This window comes from Hevea brasiliensis, chromosome 4 (assembly GCF_030052815.1).
Source record: "Hevea brasiliensis isolate MT/VB/25A 57/8 chromosome 4, ASM3005281v1, whole genome shotgun sequence".
NCBI lineage: Eukaryota > Viridiplantae > Streptophyta > Magnoliopsida > Malpighiales > Euphorbiaceae > Hevea > Hevea brasiliensis.
The window spans coordinates 36755300-36782816 of NC_079496.1; positions in this window are offsets into that span (position 1 = coordinate 36755300).

A 27517-nucleotide genomic window follows, 5' to 3' on the forward strand; every position below is an offset into this window, starting at 1 on the left:
TATGTCATCCACATATAAGACAAAGGAAGTGATAGCACTGTCACTAACCTTCTTATATACACATGGCTCATCCTCATTTTTGATAAAACCAAAGGATTTAATGGCTTCATCAAAACGGATGTTCCAACTCCTCGAAGCTTGTTTCAACCCATAAATGGATCGCTTTTGCTTGCATACCTTGGAACCATCTTGGGATTCAAATCCCCTAGGTTGTTCCATGAAAATGTTTTCTTCAATGTATCCATTGAAAAAAAACTGTTTTGACATCCATCTGCCAAATCTCATAATCATAGTATGCAGCTATTGCTAGTAAAATCCTAATTGATTTAAGCATGGCAATAGGTGAGAAAATCTCCTCATAGTTGATTCCTTTCCTTTGGCGAAACCCTTTCGCTACTAGTCTTGCCTTATAGGTCTCTACCTTTCCATCAGAACCAATTTTCTTCTTGAAAACCCATTTGTTCCTTATAGGTACAATACCTTTAGGTGGGTCAACAAGATCCCAAACTTGATTCTTATACATGGAATCAATCTCGGATTTCATAGCATCAATCCATTTTAAAGAGTCTATATCTGATATAGCTTCTTCATAGGTAAGTGGATCATCTCCATGATCTACTTCTTCATGAGTAGACAACTCTTGTTCTTCTTCATGAAGAAAACCATATCTCACTGGTGGGTGAGATACCCTGGTTGTTCTACGAGGAACATCTGTAGATGTTTCATCAACGGGTATAGGTTGACTAGATGGATCTATATCCTTCTGATCTATTGGTTGGTCAGAATTCTCCAATTCTAACTCTATTTGCCTTCCTTTGCCTCCTTCTTGAACAAACTGTTGTTCAAGAAATGTGGCATCTCTACTTATCACAACCTTTTGTGAAGTAGGCAAATAAAAATAATATCCAAAACTATCTTTTGGATATCCAACAAATCGACCTTTTTCTGATCTGGTCTCCAATTTATCAGTGTTCAGCTTTTTGATATAAGCTGGACAACCCCAAATCTTAACATGATTAAGACTTGGTTTTCTTCCATGCCATATCTCATAAGGTGTGAAAGAAACTGATTTTGATGGAATCCTATTCAGAATATACAAAGCTGATTCTAATGCAAATCCCCAAAAGGAGATTGGCATATCAGTATAACTCATCATACTACGTACCATATCCAATAGGGTATGATTTCTCCTTTCAGATACACCATTCAGTTGTGGTGTTCCTGGAGGAGTCAGCTGAGAAACAATGCCATGCTCTCTCAAGTATTCATCAAATTCAGTACTCAAATATTCACCTCCACGATCTGATCGAAGAGCTTTAATACTCTTTCCTGTTTGATTTTCTACTTCAGATTTAAATTCTTTGAACTTTTCAAAAGATTCATGTTTGTATTTCATCAAATACAAATACCCAAACCTTGATTTATCATCAGTAAAGGTAATAAAATAATGAAAGCCCCCTCTAGCCATTTCTTTAAATGGACCACATACATCACTATGTATTAGCTCCAAAATATTTTCAGCTCTTAGCCCCTGTCCAACAAAGGGTGATCTAGTCATTTTGCCCTGAAGGCAAGATTCACAAGTTGGAGTAGGCTCAGAGTCCAATAAGGATAGAACCCCCATTTTCTCCAATTTTGTAATCCTATCTTCTGCAACATGACATAACCTTAAGTGCCAAATATATTTTGAACTTGAGTTGGTTTTCACCACGGCATTGCTTTCATTTAGATTGCTATACTCTGGCCAGTAGAAACATTTTCTTACTGGCAATGGAAACACTTTCTTACTGGCAATGGAAACACTTTCCTATTGGCAATGGAAACACTTTCCTGTTGGCAGTGGAAACACTTGCCTTTGCCTTCATCAGCTTTAGTCTGTTTAGCTATTTTTTAGAAGGACCAGGAATCTGAGGTTTCTTTTTCTTATTGCCCTTCTTCTTATTGGACTTTCCAGCAGAAGAAGATGCAACCAAAGCTACCTCTTTTCCTTTATTGCCTGGCATATTCTTTTGGGCAATAACCAGCATGTTGAGTAAACCAGCTAAGGTGCATTCCTGTTGAGTCATATGGAAATTTGTCACAAAATTCCCAAAAGGCTCAGGAAGGGACTGAAGGATCAAATTCGTCTGTAGTTGGAAATCCATGTTGAAGTCAAGATATTCCAACTGCTCAATCAGCCGAATCATCTTGTGGACATGATCCCCAACATTCTGTCCCTCAGACATCCTCATTCGGAACAGCTGCCTAGATATCTCATACCTAGCATTCCTACTGTGCTCACCATACAACTCTTGTAGATGAAGGAGGATCTCACTTGCACTCTGCAAGTTTTCATGCTACTTCTGTAACTCATTACTCATGGAAGCAAACATGTAACACTTAGCTCTCATATCATGCTCCTTCCACTTGTCCAAAGTTTCATGTTCCTCTTAAGTGGCCTATGGAGGTAAGGGACCAGGAACATTTGAATCTAGAACATATCCTATATGTTCAAGGTTCAAGACAAGTTTCAAATTTCTTAGCCAATCAAACAGATTAGGCCTTGTCAACCTATTGCGATCAAGTATGCTTGCAAGGATATTGGATGGTGGTGGTTGTTCTGTGCTCATTATTATCAGAAAATTAATTGCAGAAATAACCAGATTAATTAGTAAATGCATCATGTAATTAACCAAATATGATTATGGTCTTTTAATCAAATTGGTCCTCCCACTAACTTAGCGAATCCTACACTTCCAAAGTAGAAAACGAAAATCCTAGTTGGATGGATTTCTAGTGGGTGATTGAATTCTTACAATTCTATTGATCATCCTCAGGTACATCCATTATTGGAATTACAATAAACTATAAGTGAGCAACTCCTTGCCCATCACATCTCATGTGAGGTTCAATCCTTTACCTAGCCCCTAATGCTCAAAATCTCAGGTACATCCATTATTGACTTATCTTGCATTAGTTAAGTTGATCCCATTGAGCCAGTAATTATGAAAATAATTTTAATGTCCTCAGGTACATCCAATATTGGCCACTAAACCATTTACATATTTACAACATCTCATGCTTAACAATTATTCTTAAGAAAATCTCTTAAATTAATCGCATCTCATGCAACTATTTAAAATTTCTTAAAATAATTGCCCCAATGGAGGGCCTATGTTATATTTACTTTAATTATAGCATTTCCAACTTAATCATTTGTTTGGAAGATTTTATGGTCATTCTAATTACTATTAAGGTCTCACTTTGCACATTATCCATTTAGCATGCATATATCATATAATTGCATATATTCCCATACATCTCATGCATTCATGGATAAGCAGTAAATATGGTATGATCATGGACTTTCTAAAGGATTCAATTCTGAGCCACCAAGAATTGAATCAGGGCATTCCTAGGTGCATTTCATTCATTCATTCATTTTACAAGAGTTGCTGAAGGAGTACATAATCAACACTTGATCTTGAATTCCTCCCGCTGGTCCCACCAATGCTCTTGACCTCCTTGAACTTCTTGCAATCCAATATTACATAGTAATCCTTGGCATACCAAGGCGAATTTACAAGAACTTAAATAAATGAAATTACAACCCAAAAATTATTACAAACTTAATAATACATGCCCAAAATAAATTAAAATAAATAAATTAATTTACAATCCCAAAGAAACATAAAAGAAATAAATCCAATCACATTGGTCTTTTATAGTCCATGATCATCCATCATGCATATCACTATTTAACAATTAAATAAAACATACATACTTAAATTAAATTGAATATCTCATATTCAACTTAAAAATCCAGATTTGAATATGATTCAAATAAATTTAAAAATTCAGATTTGAATCTCATTCAAACAAATTTAAAAATTCAGATTTGAATCACATTCAAACAACTTCAAAAATTCAGATTTGAATCACATTCAAACATTTTTAAAAAAATCAGATTTGAATCACATTCAAACATTTTTTAAAAAATCAGATCTGAATTTTATTCAATCAATTTTTAAAAATCAGATTTAAATATGATTCAAACAACTTTAAAAATTCAGATTTGAATCACATTCAAACAACTTTTAAAATTCAGATTTGAATCACATTCAAACAATTTTTAAAATTCTGATTTGAATCATAATTTAATTGTGTGATAAAAACTACTAATTAAACACTTTAATTAGTCAAAGAATAGGCCTTAGATCATACAACAATTGCAGAATTAAAAGCCAAACCTTAAACCACCCATGGAAGCCAAACCATGCGCACCATTGATGGTGTTTTTTCAAGTATGCTGCCAACTTGCTTTGCAACCAGCAATGAACTCTTGATCTCATGATCAAACACACAATTAAATCATATAATCAACAATCTAAATGGCAAATATAGTGGCTCTGATACCAATTGTAGGAACGGAAGCGTGAAAAATACAAGATTATACCATTGAATTCAAAAAAAAATTCGCCTAGGGTCACATGCACCATGCAAGATTTATTTTTATCTATTTGATTTCAATGATAAACAACATATTAAAACTCTTTTAATATATTTTTTGGATCTGTATTTGCCATTTAAGATTTTAAAATTAATCAGATTAATTTTAGAACCCTAGATTAAATCAAGAACGATTACACTAACCTCTTGATGCACTGCAGCGTGTCTGCGCCTTTGAGATTCGTCTTCAGGACACCAAATATTGTCCCTCTAGCTTGTCCACACCAAGAACACCTATGGCAGCCCTTGAACAGCCTCTAAAGCTTTTTCTATTAATTAGAAATTCAAGTTCTGCCTTTTAAGAGATTAGAGATGTAAACAGGACACTAGAAACAATTTCTAGTGTTCTTAATTCAAGAGATTGATGGCTAATCTCTTTGAATTGATGAAAGATGAAGAGAAATAGCTGGAGAGGCTCAAAGTGGCATGACAAAATGAGAGGAGAGGATGCTGGTTATTTTTTCTTTTCATAACCACACTTAAATAGCTAGGTTAACACATTAAACCCTAGCCACATGTCACCTTTTGATTAGCTCTAGGTTTAAGTGACCCAATCACATTGTGCCAAGTGTCAAACCTATATTTAATCTTGATTTTAATCATCTTACATGATTAAAAAACATTTGGCAAACTTATGTGTAATCCCATGTGTCACCATCTCATGGTGCCACGTGTCACACTGTGAAATGACCAAAATGCCCCTGTGTCTTAATTTTGAGTTCTTAACCCAAAATAATTATTTTCTTCTTCTAATTAATTTATATCAAATATAAATTAATTAATTAATCTCTATTAATTAATTTCTCATCAATTAAATTCATATTTAAACACTTTAAATATAAATTTAATTTATACTACACATCCAATAATCTAGATTTGGTTTCAAGTCATGCGAGGGACTTTGCAATTTAATTGCAAACTAAACCTATTTAATTAATCAATTAAACTCTTTAATTAATTAATTAAATCATATTTAAATAGGTGATAACTTGTGTATGTGTGTGACTTACTAGGCTCATCACTAATTGGCAATGAGACATGATATCAACTCTTAATATCATCAGAACTCTTTCTTACCATAAATGATTTCTCTAAATCATTTTATGAACCTCATAGACCATGGTTAACACCTAGCATAGCATGCCATGGCCACCCAATTAGTAATAAGATTTACGTTAAATGAACCTATAATCATATGTTACCATGCACTAGAATCTCTTTGTTACAAAATCCCAACTCAAGCTGGAGTCATGGTTTATGTCAAACTCCATTTGCTATGAATATTATGTTCTCTTTTAATTCCAGTTCTTGATTAAAAGATTTTTCTCATCGAAACTCTTTTACGAATAAATCTATCTGTCTGGCCAGGAACTTGAAACATCAAGAACAATTAAATGAACATAGGATTTTATCTCTATTTACTTAGAGGAACAGATTCCATCTTGATCAACACCTACCTCCATATATAACTAGCAGGAGCCAACACATGCCCATATACCCATACATAGTACAAGTATGAAAGCAGTATCAAACTCAAACTACCTATATACAAGATAACTGTGCTATCTCAGGTTTAAAGATTATATGCACTGATATGATTTATGACAAAACATTGACAAGAGTAAACTCCATGTGCTTGTCATAAGTGTCACTGCTTCGGCCTACTTATCATTTATAAGTGCCTATCATGTTTGTTATATGGCATGAGACTCACCATTCCATCTTATTTATATCTCATATAAATAACTTGGGAACAAACATGAATACAATCTTTCTGGATAAGTCATGTCCTTATTATGAAGTATCCTCGATTGTGAACCTATTTATGATACTTTGTGCTAGAAATATTGTCACTCATATTCTTAACAACTTAAGAATAATATTTCTAACAAAATATCAATGGACCTTTTCTATTACACATAAATATATTATGTAAACGGAAAAGTGGAAATGCCTTTTATTAATAAAATTATGTACAAGATACATACTAAATGATATGCTCTAGGGCATACTACTAACAGAAGGGCAATACGAAAAAGAAATCTCAGATTCCTAGTCCTTCTAAGAAAATAGCTAAATAGAAAGAGAAGACTAAAGCTGATGGAGGCAAAGGAAAGTATTTCCACTGCCAGAAGGATGGGCACTAGAAAAGGAACTGCCCAGAGTATAGCAATCTAAAAGAATGCAATGCCATGATGAAAACTAACTCAAGTTCAAAATATATTTGGCACTTAAGGTTATGTCATGTTGCAGAAGATAGGATTGCAAAATTGGAGAAAATGGGGATTCTAACCTCATTGGGCTCTGAGCCTACTCCAACTTGTGAATCTTACCTTCAGGGCAAAATGACTATATCACCCTTTGTTGGACAAGGGCTAAGAGCTGAAAATGTTTTGGAGCTAATACATAGTGATGTATGTGGTCCATTTAAAGAAATGGCTAGAGTTGGCTTTCATTATTTTATTACCTTTACTGATGATAAATCAAGGTTTGGGTATTTATATTTGATGAAATACAAACATGAATCCTTTGAAAAGTTCAAAGAATTTAAATCTGAAGTAGAGAATTAAACAGGAAAGAGCATTAAAGCTCTTCCATCAGATCGTGGAGGTGAATATTTAAGTACTGAATTTGATGAATACTTGAGAAAGCACAGCATTGTTTCCCAGCTGACTCCTCTAGGAACGCCACAGCTGAATGGTGTATCTAAAAGGAGAAATCGTACCATATTGGATATGGTACGTAGTATGATGAGCTATACTGATATGCCAATCTCCTTTTGGGGATTTGCATTAGAATCAGCTTTGTATATTCTGAATAGGATTCCATCAAAATTAGTTTCTTCCACACCTTATGAGATATGGCATGGAAGAAAACCAAGTCTTAAGCATGTTAAGATTTGGGGTTGTCTAGCTTATATCAAAAAGCTGAACACTAATAAATTAAAAACCAGATCAGAAAAAGGTTGATTTGTTGGATATCCAAAAGATAGTTTTGGATATTATTTTTATTGCCTACATCACAAAAGGTTGTGGTGAGTAGAGATGCCACATTTCTTGAACAACAGTTTGTTCAAGAAGGAGGCAAAGGAAGGCAAATAGAGTTACAATTGGAGAATTCTGACCAATCAACAGATCAGATGGATATAGATCCATCTAGTCAACCTACACCCGTTGATGAAACATCTACAGCTGTTCCTCATAGAACAACCAGGGTATCTCACCCACTAGTGAGATATGGTTTCCTTCATGAAGAAGAACAAGAGTTGTCTACTCATGAAGAAGTAGATCATGGAGATGATCCACTTACCTATGAAGAAGCTATATCAGATATAGACTCTTCAAAATGGATTGATGCTATGAAATTTGAAATTGATTCCATGTGTAAGAATCAAGTTTGGGATCTTATTGACCCACATGAAGGTATTGTACCTATAGGGAACAAATGGGTTTTCAAGAAGAAAATTGGTTCTGATGGAAAGGCAGAGACCTATAAGGCAAGGCTAGTAGCGAAAGGGTTTCGCCAAAGGCAAGGAATCGACTATGAGGAGACTTTCTAGCCTATTGCCATGCTTTAATCAATTAGGATTCTATTAGCAATTGCTGCATACTATGATTATGAGATTTGGCAGATGGATGTCAAAACAGCTTTTCTCAATGGATACATTGAGGAGAACATTTTCATGGAACAACCTAAGGGTTTTGAATCTCAAGATGGTTCTAAGGTATGCAAGATAAAGCGATCCATTTATAGGTTAAAGCAAGCTTCGAAGGTATGCAAGCTAAAGCCATCCATTTATGGGTTAAAGCAAGCTTCGAGGAGTTGGAACATCCATTTTGATGAAGCCATTAAATCCTTTGGTTTTATCAAAAATGATGATAAGCCATATGTATATAAGAAGTTTAGTGACAGTGCTATCACTTTCCTTATCTTATATGTGGATGACATACTGTTGATGGGTAATGACATAAGTATGTTAACAACTGTAAAGGTATGGTTGTCAATTATATTCTCCATAAAAGACTTAGGGGAGGCAACCTGTGACACCCCTTACCCGTGTACAGTATACCCGAGTAAGTAATGCCACACGGTGTACCGGCACACTCTAATATTCCTCAATTAATTTATATCATGCTTTTGCATATAATTTATGAAATACAATTTGTTTAAGCCATTTATCAAAAGTATTATTCATTTAAGGTTCCGAAAATTTTAAAGAAAATCCGGCGGAGTACCGGCTAAAAATGGAGAAAACCGTTCTTCGGAACCTGTTAAAAACACTTCCAATAAACAAATTCATTCATTCTCAACTTCAATGCCATCACAAAACTCAATATCAAGATTTCAACAATTTTTTTCAGTTTCAGGTTTCAACAACCTTTTCTCATATACAAGCAATAAATACATGCTCAAATCTTGCATTCATAGTCATAACTTTCATTATTTACATAAACATCAAAATATATTACATGAGTTCAAATACATATGAGAAAATACAAATCTGCTACAAAATATCAAAATGACAAAATGACACCTAGTGCCCTACCGATGCACTGCAGGTAGTGAGGTGACATGGACACTGAGCAGAACTGTCAGATGGACTCACCCAGTCTGTGGTCTACTGGGCTCACGATCGGGATCTCCAGTACCTCTGGCGTGGCAAAAGCACCGCGCTAAGCAATAATGCTTAGTGGTGCAATAATATAATAGAAGAAAATAGCAAGAATATAAATATGTATACAAGGTGTATGCTTTCTTTGTTTGATCTTGGTATATTCATTAATTCATTAACTTTGTTCACTTTTATTCATTTGGTTGCCCCAAGTAACCTACACTAGACGCATCGGATGGATAACGGGTAAATCGGGCCTGGGTACCTAGTACCTCGGCCGTCACACCATCGGTCACATATGCATCTCGGTGTGCAATGAGCGCTAACAAGTCAGAATAATATCGTGCACAAGGCCAAGTCTCAATACAAAGTCGAATGGCTAAAAGCCATGAAATCACAGAATGGCATTTTTTCCATGTGCGATCGCTAATCGAACCCTATTGGCATGCCAAACTATCCAAACCAATCTTGTTAGGTATACTAGGGCATTTGAAACTCTTAAATTTGTTAACTTGTGAATTTCAACTTTTTTGGTGTCACTATTCATCATTGGTCAACAAAAATGTTGACTTTTAGAATAAAAATGTGTACATCAACTTTGGCACTCCCAACATACCACATTTGGTGTTTAAAACTTGTTGGCATTAAGTGTTTTTACCATTTCTAAACATTAAACCAAAGGAGCAGATTTTTCAGATTTTGTACCATAACTTCACTGTTCCATTGGACACTGTTACTGTTGGAATTTGAAGAAATGTAAAACATAAAAGTTGTTCCTTATTTTGTCTAGTTGAATTTTCTTTTTTGAATCACTCCATTTGGAGTTTTGTAGGTCCAGATATGGCTCAAAAACCCAAGCTGTCCGGATATGCAGTCTGCAGAAATTTACCATATCTATAGTGCATGAACAGTGACTTAAGTCACTTAGTTGAATGGGTTCTGGCCATAATTTGGGGTAGGTTCCTTCATGAAAGTTGTTTTTCTATGTCTTAACTTGTTGCTGTAAACATTTCAGACCAATTGACCAAATCTACAGTGATTTATGGCCAAATGAACAGTTACTGTTCATTTGGTCAATTCTGCAGAGGCAGTTTCAGGGTTCCGGATTGGGGCCAAGTTTTGGTCCTCTTGCTTTGGTCTTTTGGGCATGGTTTCTTCAGCAAAAATGTGCCATTATGAGCCTAATTTCATGTCCAATTGGTCAAACTTCAATTGGACTACCACTGCCCAAGTTATGGCAGTGCAAAGGGACTGAAATTTCAGTCCCTATGCTGCTGTCCATAGGGCAGCTTGCAACCTCAATTTGCAACCTCATTTTTCAGTTCATTTGTTAGTCAAATTACCTAAAATGGTCACTAATTGACCATTAAAATGTCCTCTAACCATTTCCTAAGCTAAGTCACAATTTCACCTTTGCAAACCCTAATGTCCAAACCAATTACTCATAAACCTTGATTCACATGCTTAGTTCAATCTCCATGCATATTAATACCTTAACCATGATTTCCAACCACTCTAAGTTTATTAAACAATCAAACTCAATCTCCCATAGGGCTGCCAAAAATTGAAGGTACCCTTAACACATGTAATTTACTTCATTTTCTTAAAATCTCTTAGCTCAAAATGATGTTTTAACTAAAATTAAAAGAGTGAAAACAAAAGTGTAGCACTAACCTTGATTGGGCAGAATTTCCAAAGCCCTAAACTTCACTTTCTTCCCTCTTGTTGGCTGCCAAAAACTTCCTTAGGGTGTGTAGATTAATTTTAGTGAAGATGACTTAGGGTTTTGGGGTGAGGTTTGAGAGGTTTGAGAGCTTGAAAATGAAGAAAATGGAGGTTTGGCTATGGAATTTTTGAGAGCTACGGGTAACTTTTGTGGGAGTGGTGGCTGCTGAAAATTTCTGGTGAATTTAGTCTTCTTTAGTCTCTTTTATTATTTATTTAAATGGTTGTTAAATTATAATTGGTGGAGACTTTCACATGACATCATAATGATGTCATATTTGGCATTTTAGTGTATTTTCTTTTTCTTTTCATCACTACTCAATTTCAATTTAATTTCTAGTAATATTTCTTCATATTTTACGTTATATTAATTATTTACTCAACTGGACAAGTCGGCCAAAAATCACCTCGGAAGGCGAAATGACCAAAATGCCCTCCGTTTGGCTTAACGGGTCAAAATCGTGCATCGATTGAAAATTTTTCTAAATATTTTCTTGGCATTCTAATGCCATAGGAACCTCAATAACCCTTCTCTGAGTCCCAAAATTATTTTATGAATTTTTACCCGGTCTAGGGCTCCTCGTTGCGAATCAACTTCCTCCGGTTACCCATCGCTTGGGCACCGGCTCATTTAACTTGGTTGTATTTTATTTCTAAAATTTTTACTAAATTTTTCTTATTAATATGTAAGTTAATTAGGGTTCCTGACTGTAGTTTAAATATTTTTCCGGACGTTCTAGCTGTCCGACCGATCACACCGAAGTAGAATGTACGGAGTGTACCGGGAGGGTGTTACAACTCTTCCCCTCTAATTTAAATTTCGTCCTCGAAATTTACCTGATGCAAACAGTTGAGGGAACTGTTGCCTCATCGTCTCTTCACTTTCCCAAGTTGCCTCCTCGGTGTTATGGTGCCTCCAAAGCACTTTCACCAATGGAATTTGATTGTTTCTCAACTCTTTTACTTCTCGAGCCAGGATCCGTAAAGGTTCTTCTTCATATGTCAAATCCGGCTGTATTTCAATTTCTTCTCTGGAGATGACATGTGAAGGATCTGAGCGGTGTCTTCTGAGCATAGATACGTGGAACACATTGTGAATCTTGTCCAGCTCTGGTGGTAAAGCTAGCCTATAGGCTACTGGACCCACACGTTCAATGACTTCATATGGGCCAATGAACCTAGGGCTTAACTTACCTTTCCTTCCAAACCTCAATACCTTCTTCCATGGTGACACCTTGAGGAACACTTTGTCGCCAACCACATATTCTATTTCTTTCCTCTTCAGGTCGGCATAAGATTTACATGCATCCGAGGCAACCTTCAAGTTGGCTTTGATTAGTTTCACTTTCTCCTCAGCCTGTTTCACCAGGTCTGGCCCTACCAGTTTGTCTTCGCCCAATTCAGTCCAGCACACTGGAGTTCTACATTTTCTCCCATATAGTGCTTCATATGGGGCCATTTGGATACTAGCTTGGTAGCTATTGTTGTATGCAAACTCTGCCAGTGGGAGGTATCTATCCCAACTTCCCTCAAACTCAATGACACAACTCCTCAGCATATCCTCAAGGACCTGACAAGTATTTCACGTTATTGTTATCATTTCAATTCAATATTTGTATCAATTTCATTGGTTTCAATTATTTACCTGGATTACTCTTTCAGATTGCCCATCCGTCTGAGGATGGAAAGTCTTTGAAATGGAGTTGTGTACCCAAGGATTCATGCAACTTCTTCCAAAATCTCGATGTAAACCTTGGGTCTCGATCAGATATGATGGAAAGTGGAATTCCATGCAGTCTAACTATCTCACTGATATATAATTCTGCTAACTTCTCCAGTGAGTAGTCAGTCCTAACTGGCAGAAAGTGTGCTGACTTTGTCAATCTATCAACTATCACCCATGCTGCATCATGCTTCTTCCGGGTGAGAGGTAGGCCACTTACAAAATCCATGGTGACCCGATCCCATTTCCATTCAGGTATGCGTATAGGCTGTAGCAAACCTGATGGAACTTGATGCTCTGCTTTGACTTGCTGACATGTCAAGCATTTAGTCACATAGTCACCTATATCTCTTTTCATACCAGGCCACCAATACTGAAGCTCCAGATCATGATACATCTTTGTACTTCCTGGGTGCATAGCATATACACTGGTGTGTGCCTATTTCAGAATACTGTCCTTCAATTCCCCATCATCTGGTACCAACTGTCTTCCTTTGTAATACAGAGACACCCATCCGCCTTCGCCTCATAGTCGATTGCTTTTCCTTCCGAATTTTGCTCATAATGGCCATTAGCTTTTCATCATCTTTTGCCCATCTAAAATCTGCATGTGAGTTTGGCCTCACTTGCAACTCGGCCAAAATAGCTCCATCTCGAACCAAAGATAGCGGGCATTCAATGATCTCAAGGTCATGGATTTTCTGCTCAAGGCATCAAGAACTACATTTGCCTTCCTGGATGGTAGTCAATTACAGTCATAATCCTTCAGAACTCAATCCATCGCCTCTGTCTAAGGTTGAGCTCTTTGCGGGTTGGCAAATATTTGTGCTCTTGTGGTCTGTAAATGTAGCACTTTTCCCCATACAAGTAATGCCTCCATATCTTGATCACGAAGATAATTGCTGCAAGCTCTAGATCATGGGTAGGGTAGTTCTGTTCATGTGGTCTTAGCTATGCGGAAGCATAGGCGATCACTTTCCCCTCTTGCATCAATACACACCTAACCCATTATGTGAGGCATCACTATAGACCACAAAGTCCTTTCCGGACACCTGTGCTGCTGGTGCCTCTGTCAACATAGCCTTCAATTTCTCAAACTGGTCCGACACTTGTCATTCCGTCAAATCGACATTCTTGTGTAACAACTTGGTCATTGGAGCGGCTATTAAGGAAAATCCTTCACAAATCTCTGTAATACCCAGCTAGCCCCAAGAAACTTCGACCTCGGTTGTATTTCCGGGAGGCTTCCATTCCATCATCGCTTCTATTTTCTTGGGATCCACCTAATCCCATCGGTGACACTATGTGTCCAAGGAATGCAATCTCATTCACCAAAAGTCACACTTGGACAACTTAGCATACGCCTTCTTCTCCCGCAGGGTTTGCAGAACAATCTTCAAATGTTCATCATGTTCTTCCCTGGTCTTGGAGTACACCAGAATGTCATCAATAAAAACCACTACGAACCGATCTAGGTATGGATGAAAGATACGGTTCATAAGGTCCATGAACGCCGCTGGTGCATTTGTTAGGCCAAAGGGCATCACCAGAAATTCATAATGCCCATACCGGGTCCTGAATGCAGTCTTGGGCACATCTACATCTTTCACCCTCAGCTGATGATACCCTGATCTGAGATCAATCTTAGAAAATACTCCTGCTCCCTTCAACTGATCAAACAGATCATCAATTCTAGGCAACGGATACTTGTTCTTCACAGTCACTTTATTCAACTGCCGGTAATCAATACAAAGCCTCAAAGTCCCATCTTTCTTTTTCACAAACAGCACTGGAGCTCCCCATGGTGACACACTGGGGCGTATGAACCCCTTATCTAACAACTCTTGCAACTGAGTTTTCAACTCCCTCAATTCAGTGGGTGCCATCCTATAAGGAGCAATGGAAATGGGTCTCAGCATCTGCAGTTGTCTCAATAGCAAATTCGACTTCCTTTCTCGTGGCAAACTGTGCAACTCTTCAGAAATACTGGGAAGTCTCTCACTGTGGGTATGTCACTCAGGTTTGGCTTAGCCTGCCTAGTATCCACCACATGTGCTAGGTAGGCTTCACAGCCTTTTCTCATCATTCTTCTTGCAACTGTGGCTGAGATGACATTGGACAAGAAATCTGTCCTTTCCCCCACAACTGTGATCTCATTACCCTCTGAAGTTTTTAGAGAAATTCTCTTCAATTTGCAATCAACTATTGCCTGATGACGTGACAACCAGTCCATTCCCAAAATCACGTCAAACTCATGGAAGGGCAACTCAATTAGGTCTGCCAAGAATTCATACCCCTGAATCCTTAACGGGCAACCCTTGTATACCTTATTCACCACTACACTATGGCCCAATGGATTAGTGACCAGAATGTCTTGGTCACTCTCCCCTACTAGTATCCCCCTTTCTACGGATAGGTTGATGCAAATGTATGAATGAGTGGATCCTGGATTCACCAATGCATGCACAGGTGTAGTGTAGAGGGAGAACGCACTCGATGACGCCCGGGCATCTTGCTCCTCCCGAGCTCTCGTGGCATAATTTCTCGGCAGTGGTCCGTTATCCGGCCTCTGCTGGCTCAGATGTAGGCCTCTGAGATGGTCCCACAGCTTCGGATTTACCAGACCTTCTACCCCTTGGTGGTGCAGGAGCAGGTCTGTCTGCTTGTGTTGGAGCAGCTGTAGTAGTTCTGCGTGGACAGTTTCTCAACTGATGCTCTGTTGACCCACATCTAAAGCAAGCACCAGTTACTCTCCAACATTCCCCCTTATGCCATTTCTGACAATGTGGACATGCAGAGATGCCGGGCTGGTCCTGAACCCCATCCTCGGAGAGCTGCCCACCGATGGTGTGGATCGACCTCTCCTAGGGGTGAATCGTGGCCCGGCCTCGAGACTGACCACGACTCGTGGTTGACCCGAACTCATGCGGGAGGACCCTTAAACTTCTTCCCAAATCCAGTGTGAACTAGATCGACCGGCCCCTCTTCTCGCTCTCCCTTCCGGTCTGCTCATTGATTCTCACTTTTTCAACCCTTATTGCGCCTTCCACTAGCTTGCTAAAGTCTGTGATTCCCCAGGCAGTGAGCTGTATCTTGATATTGTCAGTCAGTCCCTCTTCAAATCTCTTGCATCTTTCAGCTTCATTTGGGACTATCTCCCTTCCGTAGCGGCTTAATCGGACGAATTCTTTCTCATACTCACCACCGACAATTGTCTCTCGCTCATGTTAATAAATTCTCTTCTTCTCTCTTCCAGATATACAGTACCCACATACTTCTTCTTGAACTCAGAGAGAAAGAAATCCCAAGTTACAGCTTCTGGCTGCACTTCACTGGACACAGTGTCCCACCATCCATAGGCATCATCTTGCAGCAAAGAGATGGCAGCTTCCGTGTTTTGCTCGAGTACAGTGGAGCCGCTTTTAGGACTCTGCCTGCCTGCTCAACCAATTCTCGATCGCAATGAGTCATCTTCTCTTGCCATAGAAATCCACGCCCCAAATTTTCTTAGACTCTCCAAGTGTGTTTTCATCGTGGAGCCGTGGTGGTGGTGGTGGTGCCTGGCATTACCCCACCATCTGTCTAAAGAAGTCGGCCATTTGTTGGAACATGGCTGTGGAGGCCGAGGTGCTCGCTTGAGTCGGGCGGAGCATTCTCTCATGCCCCCGCCTCACCGCTGCAGTGGAGCATGACACTCCACTTCCTTCTCACCGCCTCTCTGAGAAGTAGGATCCATATCCTATTCAAAATATGAAAGATAAAGAGATATGCGTTTGTCTAACGTCGACTCTTACATATGCACTGCATGGTATGGACTCAATCTAGGCCCGAACGCCTAAACCGTGCTCGATACCACTAAATGTGACACCCTTACCCGTACAAGATACCCGAGTAAGTAATGCCACACGGTGTACCAAGCACACTCTAATATTCCTCAATTAATTTATATCATGCTTTTGCATATAATTTATGAAATACAATTTGTTTAAGCCATTTATCAAAAGTATTATTCATTTAAGGTTCAAAATTTTAAAGAAAATCCGGAGTACCGCTAAAAATGGAGAAAACTGTTCTTGAACTGTTAAAAACACTTCCAATAAACAAATTCATTCATTCTCAACTTCAATGTCATCACAAAACTCAATATCAAGATTTCAACAATTTTTTCTGTGTTTCAACAACCTTTTCTCATATACAAGCAATAAATACATGCTCAAATCTTGCATTCATAGTCATAACTTTCATTATTTACATAAACATCAAAATATATTACATGAGTTCAAATACATATGAGAAAATACAAATCTGCTACAAAATATCAAAATGACAAAATGACACCTAGTGCCCTACCGATGCAATCGCAGTAGTGAGGTGACACGGACATCGAGCGTAATCGGATGGACTCACCTACCTGTGGTCTACCGGGCTCACGATCGGGATCTCGGTACCTACGCGTGGCAAAAGCAACGCGCTAAGCAATAATGCTTAGTGGTGCAATAATATAATAGAAGAAAATAGCAAGAATATAAATGTGTATACAATGTGTATGCTTTCTTTGTTTGATCTTGGTATATTCATTAATTCATTAACTTTGTTCACTTTTATTCATTTGGTTGCCCCAAGTAACCTACACTAGACGATCGGATGGATAACGGGTAAATCGCGCTGGGTACCTAGTACCTCGGGCCACACCATCGGTCACATATGCATCTCGGCAGGCAAATGTAACAGCTAACAAGTCAGAATAATATCGTGCACAAGGCCAAGTCTCAATACAAAGTCAGAATGGCTAAAAGCCATGAAATCACAGAATGGCATTTTTGCCATGTGCAGTACTGCTAACTGAACCCTATTGGCATGCCAAACTATCCAAACCAATCTTGTTAGGTATACTAGGGCATTTGAAACTTTTAAATTTGTTAACTTGTGAATTTCAACTTTTTTGGTGTCACTATTCATCATTGGTCAACAAAAATGTTGACTTTTAGAATAAAAATGTGTACATCAACTTTGGCACTCCCAACATACCACATTTGGTGTTTAAAACTTGTTGGCATTAAGTGTTTTTACCATTTCTAAACATTAAACCAAAGGAGCAAATTTTTCAGATTTTGTACCATAACTTCACTGTTCCATTGGACACTGTTACTGTTGGAATTTGAAGAAATGTAAAACATAAAAGTTGTTCCTTATTTTGTCTAGTTGAATTTTCTTTTTTGAATCACTCCATTTGGAGTTTTGTAGGTCCAGATATGGCTCAAAAACCCAAGCTGTCCGGATATGCAGTCTGCAGAAATTTACCATATCTACAGTGCATGAACAGTGACTTTAGTCACTTAGTTGAATGGGTTGTGGCCATAATTTGGGGTAGGTTCCTTCATGAAAGTTGTTTTTCTATGTCTTAACTTGTTGCTGTAAAAATTTCAGACCAATTGACCAAATCTACAGTGATTTATGGCCAAATGAACAGTTACTGTTCATTTGGTCAATTCTGCAGAGGCAGTTTCAGGGTTCCGGATTGGGGCCAAGTTTTGGTCCTCTTGCTTTGGTCTTTTGGGCATGGTTTCTTCAGCAAAAATGTGCCATTATAAGCCTAATTTCATGTCCAATTGTCCAAACTTCAATTGGACTACCACTTCCCAAGTTATGGCAGTGCAAAGGGACTGAAATTTCAGTCCCTATGCTGCTGTCCATAGGGCAGCTTGCAACCTCAATTTGCAACCTCATTTTTCAGTTCATTTGTTAGTCAAATTACCTAAAATGGTCACTAATTGACCATTAAAATGTCCTCTAACCATTTCCTAAGCTAAGTCACAATTTCACCTTTGCAAACCCTAATGTCCAAACCAATTACTCATAAACCTTGATTCACATGCTTAGTTCAATCTCCATGCATATTAATACCTTAACCATGATTTCCAACCACTCTAAGTTTATTAAACAATCAAACTCAATCTCCCATAGGGCTGCCAAAAATTGAAGGTACCCTTAACACATGTAATTTACTTCATTTTCTTAAAATCTCTTAGCTCAAAATGATGTTTTAACTAAAATTAAAAGAGTGAAAACAAAAGTGTAGCACTAACCTTGATTGGGCAGAATTTCCAAAGCCCTAAACTTCACTTTCTTCCCTCTTGTTGGCTGCCAAAAACTTCCTTAGGGTGTGTAGATTAATTTTAGTGAAGATGACTTAGGGTTTTGGGGTGAGGTTTGAGAGGTTTGAGAGCTTGAAAATGAAGAAAATGGAGGTTTGGCTATGGAATTTTTGAGAGATACGGGTAACTTTTGTGGGAGTGGTGGCTGCTGGAAATTTCTGGTGAATTTAGTCTTCTTTAGTCTCTTTTATTATTTATTTAAATGGTTGTTAAATTATAATTGGTGGAGACTTTCACATGACATCATAATGATGTCATATTTGGCATTTTAGTGTATTTTCTTTTTCTTTTCATCACTACTCAATTTCAATTTAATTTCTAGTAATATTTCTTCATATTTTACGTTATATTAATTATTTACTCAACTGGACAAGTCGGCCAAAAATCACCTCGGAAGGCGAAATGACCAAAATGCCCTCCGTTTGGCTTAACGGGTCAAAATCGTCTGTACCGATTGAAAAATTTTTCTAAATATTTTCTTGGCATTCTAATGCCATAGGAACCTCAATGACCCTTCTCTGGAGTCCCAAAAATTATTTTATGAATTTTTACCCGGGTCTAGGGCTCCTCGTTGTGAGAACCGCAACTTCCCTCCGGTTACCCATCACTTGGGCACCGGCTCATTTAACTTGGTTGTATTTTATTTCTAAAATTTTTACTAAATTTTTCTTATTAATATTTAAGTTAATTAGGGTTCCTGACTTTAGTTTAAATATTTTTCCGAACGTTCTAGCTGTCCGGACCGACACCGGTCACCGGAACAGTAGAATGTACGGAGTGTACCGGGAGGGTGTTACACAACCTATATTCTTGAGATTCGCATCTATATAGAGAGAGCGAAAAGAATAATTGGTTTATCCCAAAGTCTATACTTGGAAAAGGTATTAAAGAGGTTTAACATGCTTGATTCTAAGAGAGGATTATTACCAGTGAGACATGGTATCCATCTTTCTAAAGAGATGTCTCCAAAGAAACCTGAAGAAAGAGATAAGATGACCAGGATTCCATATGCTTCGGCTATTGGAAGTTTAATGTATGCAATGTTGTGTACTAGGCCGGATATCGCATATGCTGTTTGTTTGACTAGCAGGTATCAATCCAATCCAGGTTTGGAACACTAGATAACTATCAAGAATATCCTTAAGTACTTGAGAAGAACTAAGGATTTATTCTTGATCTATGGAGGTGGAGACTTGCAATTAGATGATTATACTGATTCTGATTTCCAATCAGATATCGATGATAGAAAGTCTACCTCTGGGTATGTGTTCATTTGTAATGGAGGTGCAGTCAGTTGGAAGAGTTCCAAACAGAGCACGACTGTAGATTCCACTACCGAGGCTGAGTATATTGCTGCATTAGATGTTGCAAAAGAAGCTGTTTGGATAAAGAAGTTCATGACAGAACATGCAGTAGTTCCTTCCATTGAGTCAGCAGTTCCACTACACTTTGACAACAATGGAGCAGTCATACAGGCTAAGAAACCTCGGTCTCACCAAAAATCCAAACACATAGAAAGGCGCTACCACATTATCAGAGAACTAGTTGGACGAGGCGATGTAGCCATGCAAAAAATAGCATCAGCTAAAAATTTAGTTGATCCATTCACTAAGCCTATGTCACAGACTCAGCTAGACCGACATCTTGAGAAGATGGGTCTAAGATATTGAAATGAATAGCTCTAGTGCTAGTGGGAGATTGTTAGTAGTATGCCCTAGAGCATATCATTTAGTATGTATTTTATACATGTTTTATTAATAAAAGGCATTTCCACTTTTCCATTTACATAATATATTTATGTGTAATAGAAAAGGTCCATTGATATTTTGTTAGAAATTCTATTCTTAAGTTGTTAAGAATATGAGTGACAGTATTTCTAGTACAAAGTATCATAAATAGGTTCACAATTGAGGATACTTCATAATAAGGACATGACTTATCCAGAAATATTGTATTCATGTTTGTTCCCAAGTTATTTATATGAGATATAAATAAGATGGAATGGTGAGTCTCATTCCATATAACAAACATGATAGTCACTTATACATGATACGTAGGTCAAACCAGTGACACTTATGACAAGCACATGGAGTTTACTCTTGTCAATGTTTTGTCATAAATCATACCAGTGCATATAATCTTTAGACCTGAGATAGCATAGTTATCTTGTATATAGGTAGTTTGAGTTTGATACTGCTTTCATACTTGTATTGTGTATGGGTATATGGGCATGTGTTGGCTCCTACTAGTTATATATGGAGGTAGGTGTTGATCAAGATGGAATATGTTCCTCTAAGTAAATAGAGATAAAATCCTATGTTCATTTAATTGTTCTTGATGTTTCAAGTTCCTTGCCAGGATAGATAGATTTAATCAGAAAAGTGTTTCTGATGATAAAATCTTTTTAATCAAGAACTGCAATTAAAAGAGAACATAATATTCATAGCAAATGGAGTTTGACATAAGCCATGACTCTAGCTTGAGTTGGGATTTTGTAACAGAGAGATTCCAGTGTATGGTAACATATGATTATAGGTTCATTTAAGGTAAACCTTATTACTAATTGGGTGGCCATGACATGCTATGCTAGGTGTTAACCATGGTCTATGAGGTACATAAAATATTTAGAGAAATCGTTTATAGTAAGAAAGAGTTCTAATGATATGAAGAGTTGATATCATATCTCATTGTCAATTAGTAATGAGCCTAGTAAGTCACACACATACACAAGTTATCACCTAATTAAATATGATTTAATTAATTAATTGAAGAGTCTAATTGATTAATTAAATAATTTTGGTTTGCAATTAGATTGCAAAGTCCCTAGCATGACTTGAAACCAAATCTAGATTATTGGATGTATAGTATAAGTTAAATTTATATTTAAAGTGTTTAAATATGAATTTAATTAATGAGAAATTAATTAATAAAAGATTAATTAATTAATTTATATTTGATATAAATTGATTAGAAGAAGAGAAATAATTATTTTGGGTTAAGAACTCAAAATTAAGACACAGGGGCATTTTGGTCTTTTCACAGGGTGACATGTGGCACCATGAGATGGTGACATATGGCATTACACATAAGCTTGCCAAATGTCTTTTAATCATGTAAGATGATTAAAATTAAGATTAAATATAGGTTTGACACTTGGCATAATGTGATTGGGTCAATTAAACCTATAACCAATCAGAGGGTGACATGTGACAAGGGTTTAATGTGTTAACCTAGCTATATAAGTGTTGTTATGAAAAGAAAATAACACAAACAGTTGTTGCTCTCATTTGTGAAGCCACTTCGGAGCTCTCCCTCTCTTCTTCTTCATCTCTCACCAATTCCAAGAGATTAGCAAACAATCTCTTGAATTAAAAATACTAGAAATCGTTTCTAGTGTCCTGTTTACATCTTTAATCTCATAAAAGGCAGAACTTCATTTTCTAATTAATAGAAAAAGCTTTAGAAGCTGTTCAAGGGCTGCCATAGGTGTTCTTGGTGTGGACAAGCTAGAGGGACAACATCTGGTGTCCTGAAGACGCATCTCAAAGGCGCAAATACACTGCAGTGCATCAAGAGGTTAGTGTGTTTGTTCTTGATTTAATCTGAGGTTCTAAAATTAAACTGATTAATTTTAAAATCTTAAATGGCAAATACAGATCCAAAAATATATTAAAAGAGTTTTAATATGTTGTTTATGTAACACCCTCCCGATAACCACTCCGAACATCCTACTGTTCCGGTGACCGGTGTCGGTCCGGACAGCTAGAATGTTCGAAAAAATATTTAAAATAAAGTCAGGAACCATAATTAACTCAAATACTAATAAGAAAAATTTAGTAAAATTTTTAGAAATAAAATACAACCAAGTTAAACGAGCCGGTGCCCTAGCGATGGGTAACCAGAGGGAAGTTGCGGTTCTCACAACGAGGAGCCCTAGACCCGGGGGAAAAATTATAAAATAATTTTTGGAACTCCAGAGAAGGGTTATTAAGGTTCCTATGGCATTAGAATGCCAAGAAAATACCTAGAAAATTTTTTCAATCGGTACAGATAATTTTGACCCGTTAAGCCAAATGGAGGGCATTTTGGTCCTTTCGCCTTCCGAGGTGATTTTTGGCCGACTTGTCCAGTTGAGTAAATAATTAATATAACATAAAATATGAATAAACATTACTAGAAATTAAATTGAAATTGAGTAGTGATGAAAAGAAAAGAAAAAAATCCATAAAAATGCCCATTTATGACATATGGTGATGCAATTTAAAAAGCTCCACCAATCACAATTTGACAAATTAATAAAAGAGATAAAAATGAACTAAAATGAGATAAAAACAAAATAAAAACAGCCATCTTCTTCATTTCACTTCTCCATGGCCGAAATCAAGTCTCCCTCTCCCATGAAAATTTTTTTTCATCTCTTTCTTCAATTCTCATTGATTTTACTCCACTAAACTCTAAACCCTTTCATTAAAACCTAACCACATCTCTTGGGAAAGTGTTTGGCTGCCTAGAAAGTGAAGGAAAGTGAAGATTTAACTTGGAAAATTCTGCCACTCAAGGTTAGTGCTACAATTTCATTCTCCTTCTTTTAAATCCTAGTTAGAACATCATTTTGAGCTAAGAAATTTTAAGGAATTGAAGTAAATTACATGTGTTATGGTACCTTAAATTTTCGGCAGCCCTATGGAAGTATGAGGTTGATTGTTTTAATAAAATTAGAGTGGCTAGAAATGATGGTTAAGGTATTAATATACATGGACATTAAACTAAGTATGTTAATTAAGGTTATGAGTAAATTTAGTTGGACATTAGGGTTTGGAAAGGTGAAAATATGACTTGGCTTAGGAAATTGTTAGAGAACATTTTAATGGTGAATTAGTGACCATTTTAGGTAATTTGACCAACAAATGGACTGAAAAATAGGATTCCAAAATGAGGTTGCAGGCTGCCCTAGGACAGCAGCATAGGGACTGAAAATTCAGTCCATTTGCACTGCCATAACTTGGGCTGTGTTAGTCCAATTGGTGTTTGGCCAATTGGACATGAAACTAGGCTTATAATGGCACATTTTTGCTGAAGAAACCATGCCCAAAAGACCAAAGCAAGAGGACCAAAACTTGGCTCCAATCCGGATACCCTGCAACTGGTTCTGCAGAATTGACCAAATGAACAGTAACTGTTCATTTGGCCATAACTCACTGTATATATGGTCAATTGACCTGAAATTTTTACAGCAACAAGTTAAGACATAGAAAAACAACTTTCATGAAGGAACCTATCCCAAATTATGGCCAGAACCTAACCCAAATGGTAGTGGAAATTACAGTTCCTGTTACTGTAGATATGGTATTTTCTGCAGAATGGGAATCCGGCCAGCTGTGGTTTTTGGACCATATATGGAGCTAAAAAACTCCAAATGGAGTGATTCAAAAAACGAAATTCAACTAGACAAAATAGGGAACAACTTTCATGTTTTACATTTCTTCAAATTCCCACAGTAACAGTGTCCAATGGAACAGTGAAGTTGACTCACCAACACTGAAAATTCTGTTTGTGTTGGGTTACACTTTGAAATGGTATTAACACTTAATGCCAACAAGTTTTAAACACCAAATGTGGTATGTTGGGAGTGCCAAAGTCAATGAACATATTTTCTATCCAAAAGTCAACATTTTTGTTGACCAATGAGGTGAATTGTAACACCAAAACATGAAATTTACAAATTGAAGAATTTAAAAGTTTCAAATGCCCTAGTATACCTAACAAGATTGGTTTAGATAGTTTGGCATGCCAATAGGGTTCAGTTAGCAGTACTGCACATGGCAATATGCCATTCCGTGATTTCATGGCTTTTAGCCATTCCGACTTTGTATTGAGACTTGGCCTTGTGCCTGATATTATTTACAGCTTGTTAGCTGTTCTGTTGCACACCGGGAGATGCATATATGACCGATGGTGTGACGGCCTGAGGTACTAGGTACCCAGTGCCAGTTTACCCGTTATCCAGTCTAGTCGTCTAGTGTAGGTTACTTGGGGCAACCAAATGAATAAAAGTGAACAACGTTAACGAAATAACGGATATACCAATACCAAACAAAGAAAGCTTACACATTCTATACACATTCATTTTCTTGCTATTTTCTTCTGTTATATTATTGCACCACTAAGCATTATTGCTTAGCGCGTTGCTTTTGCCACGCGTAGGTACTGGAGACCCCGATCATGAGCCTAGTAGACCACAGACTGGGTGAGTCCATCCGGCAGTTCTGCTCAGTGTCCGTGTCACCTCAACTTCTGCTGTGCATTGGTAGGACACTAGGTGTCATTTTGACATTTTGTAACTTAATTTTGATTTTTTTCCATATGTAATTAAACTTGTGTAATGTATATTGATGTATATGTAAATTATGAAAATTGTATTTGTTAATGGAAAAGTAAATGTTTACTTGTGATTTATATGTGAACATCACATGTGAGTGATGAATGAGAATAGAAATTGAAATGTTGAAATCTTGATATTGAGTTTTGCGTTGATATTGGAGTTGAGAATGAATGAATTTGTTTATTGGAAGTGTTTTTAACAGGTTCCGAAGAACTGTTTTCCCCATTTTTAGCCGGTATTCTGCCGGATTTTCTATAAAATTTTCGGAACCTCAAATAAATTATGAATTCAATAAATGACTTAAATGAGTTATATTTTACAAGTTATATTCAAAATTATGATGAAAATTAATTAAGGCATATTAGAGTGTGCTGGTAAACCGTGTGGCATTACTTATTCGGGTATACAGTACACGGGTAAGGGGTGTCACATTTAGTGGTATCAGAGCACGGTTTAGGCGTTTCTGGTCCTTGATTGAGTCCATACCATGCATTGCATTTGTAAGAGTCGAGGTGACACTAATGCAGATCTGTTTGTTTTTTCTTATTTTGAATAGGATATGGACCCTACATCACAGAGGGCAGTTGAGGAGGAAGTGGAGAGTCATGCTCCACTGTGGCACCAGATCGGGGTAGGGGAGAACCTACTCCGCCAGCTCAAGCAGAGCCTGTTCAGCCTCCACAGGCCATGTTTCAACAAATGGCCGACTTCTTTAGACAAATTGCCGGAGTAATGCCAGCACCACCACCACCACCAGCTCCACAGCAGAAATCACACCTGTAAAGGTTAAGAAAGTTTGGGGTAGTGGATTTCTATGGTAAGAGAGAAGATGACTCATTGCGGTAGAATTGGTTGAGCAGGCAGGCGAGTACTAAAACAACTTCATTGCACTCGCAGTAAAACACGGAAGGCTGCCATCTCTTTCTTGCAAGATGATGCATATGAGTGGTGGGACACGTGTCCGATGAAGTCTGACGGAAGCTGTAACTTGGGACTTTTTCCTCTCCGAATTCAAGAAGAAGTATGTGGGTACTGTATACCTGGAAGAGAGAAGAAGAGAGTTCATTAATCTGAGGCAGAGGCAGTGGTCAGTGGCCGAATACGAGAAGGAATTTGTCTGATTAAGCCGCTACGGAAGGGAGATAGTCCCTAATGAAGCTGAAAGGTGCAAGAGATTTGAAGAGGGACTGAATGACAATATCAAGATATAGCTCACTGCCTTGGGAATCACAGAATTTAGCAAGCTAGTGGAAGTGGCAATAAGGGTTGAAAAAGTGAGAATCAGTGAGCAGACCAGAAGAGAGAGACAGCAGAAGAGGGGACCCGGTCAGTCTAGCTCAGCTCCTGCATTTGGGAAGAAGTTCAAGGGTCCTCCTGCACAGAGTTAAGCTCAACTACAAGGCCAAGGTCAGTCTCAGGGGCCCAGGCCACAGTTCACCCCTAGGAGAGGTCAGTCCACACCATCAGTGGGCAGCTCTCCAGGGATGGGGTTCAGGGGACCAGCCCCAACATCTTCTGCATGTCCACAATGCCTTAAATGGCACAAGGGGGAGTCTTGGAGAGTAACTGGTGCCTGTTTGAGATGTGGGTCGACAGAGCATCAGTTGAGAAACTGTCCACGCAGAACTACTACAACTGCTCCAACACAAGCAGACAGACCTGCTCCTGCACCACAGAGAGGTAGAAAATCTGGCAAGTCAGAAGCTGTTGGACCATCACAGAGGCCAGCATCTGAGCCAGCAGAGATGCCAGATAACAGACCACCTGCCAGAAATTATACCCTGAGAGCTCAGGAGGAGCAAGATGCCCCGGACGTCATCAGGGGTACGTTCTCCCTCTACAATACTCCTGTGCATGCATTGGTAGATCCAGAATCCACTCATTCTTATATTTGCATCAACCTACCCGTAGAAAGGGGGATACTAGTAGGGGAGAGTGACCAAGACATTCTGGTCACTAATCCATTGGGCCACAGTGTAGTGGTGAACAAGGTATGCAAAGGTTGCCCGTTAAGGATTCAAGGGTATGAATTCTTGGCAGACTTGATTGAGTTGCCCTTCCACGAGTTTGACGTGATTTTGGGAATGGATTGGTTGTCACGTCATCAGGCAATAGTTGATTGCAAATTGAAGAGGATTTCTCTGAAATCTCCAGAGGGTAATGAGATTATAGTTGTGGGGGAAAGGTCAGATTTTCTGTCCAATGTCATCTCAGCCACAGTTGCAAGAAGAATGATGAGAAAAGGCTGTGAAGCCTACCTAGCACATGTGGTGGATACTAAGCAGGCTAAGCCAAACCTGATTGATATACCCACAGTGAGAGACTTCCCAGAGGTATTTCCTGAAGAGTTGCCTGGTTTGCCACCAGAAAGGGAAGTCGAGTTTGCTATTGAGACAACTTTGCAGTCTGACACCCATTTCCATTGCTCCTTA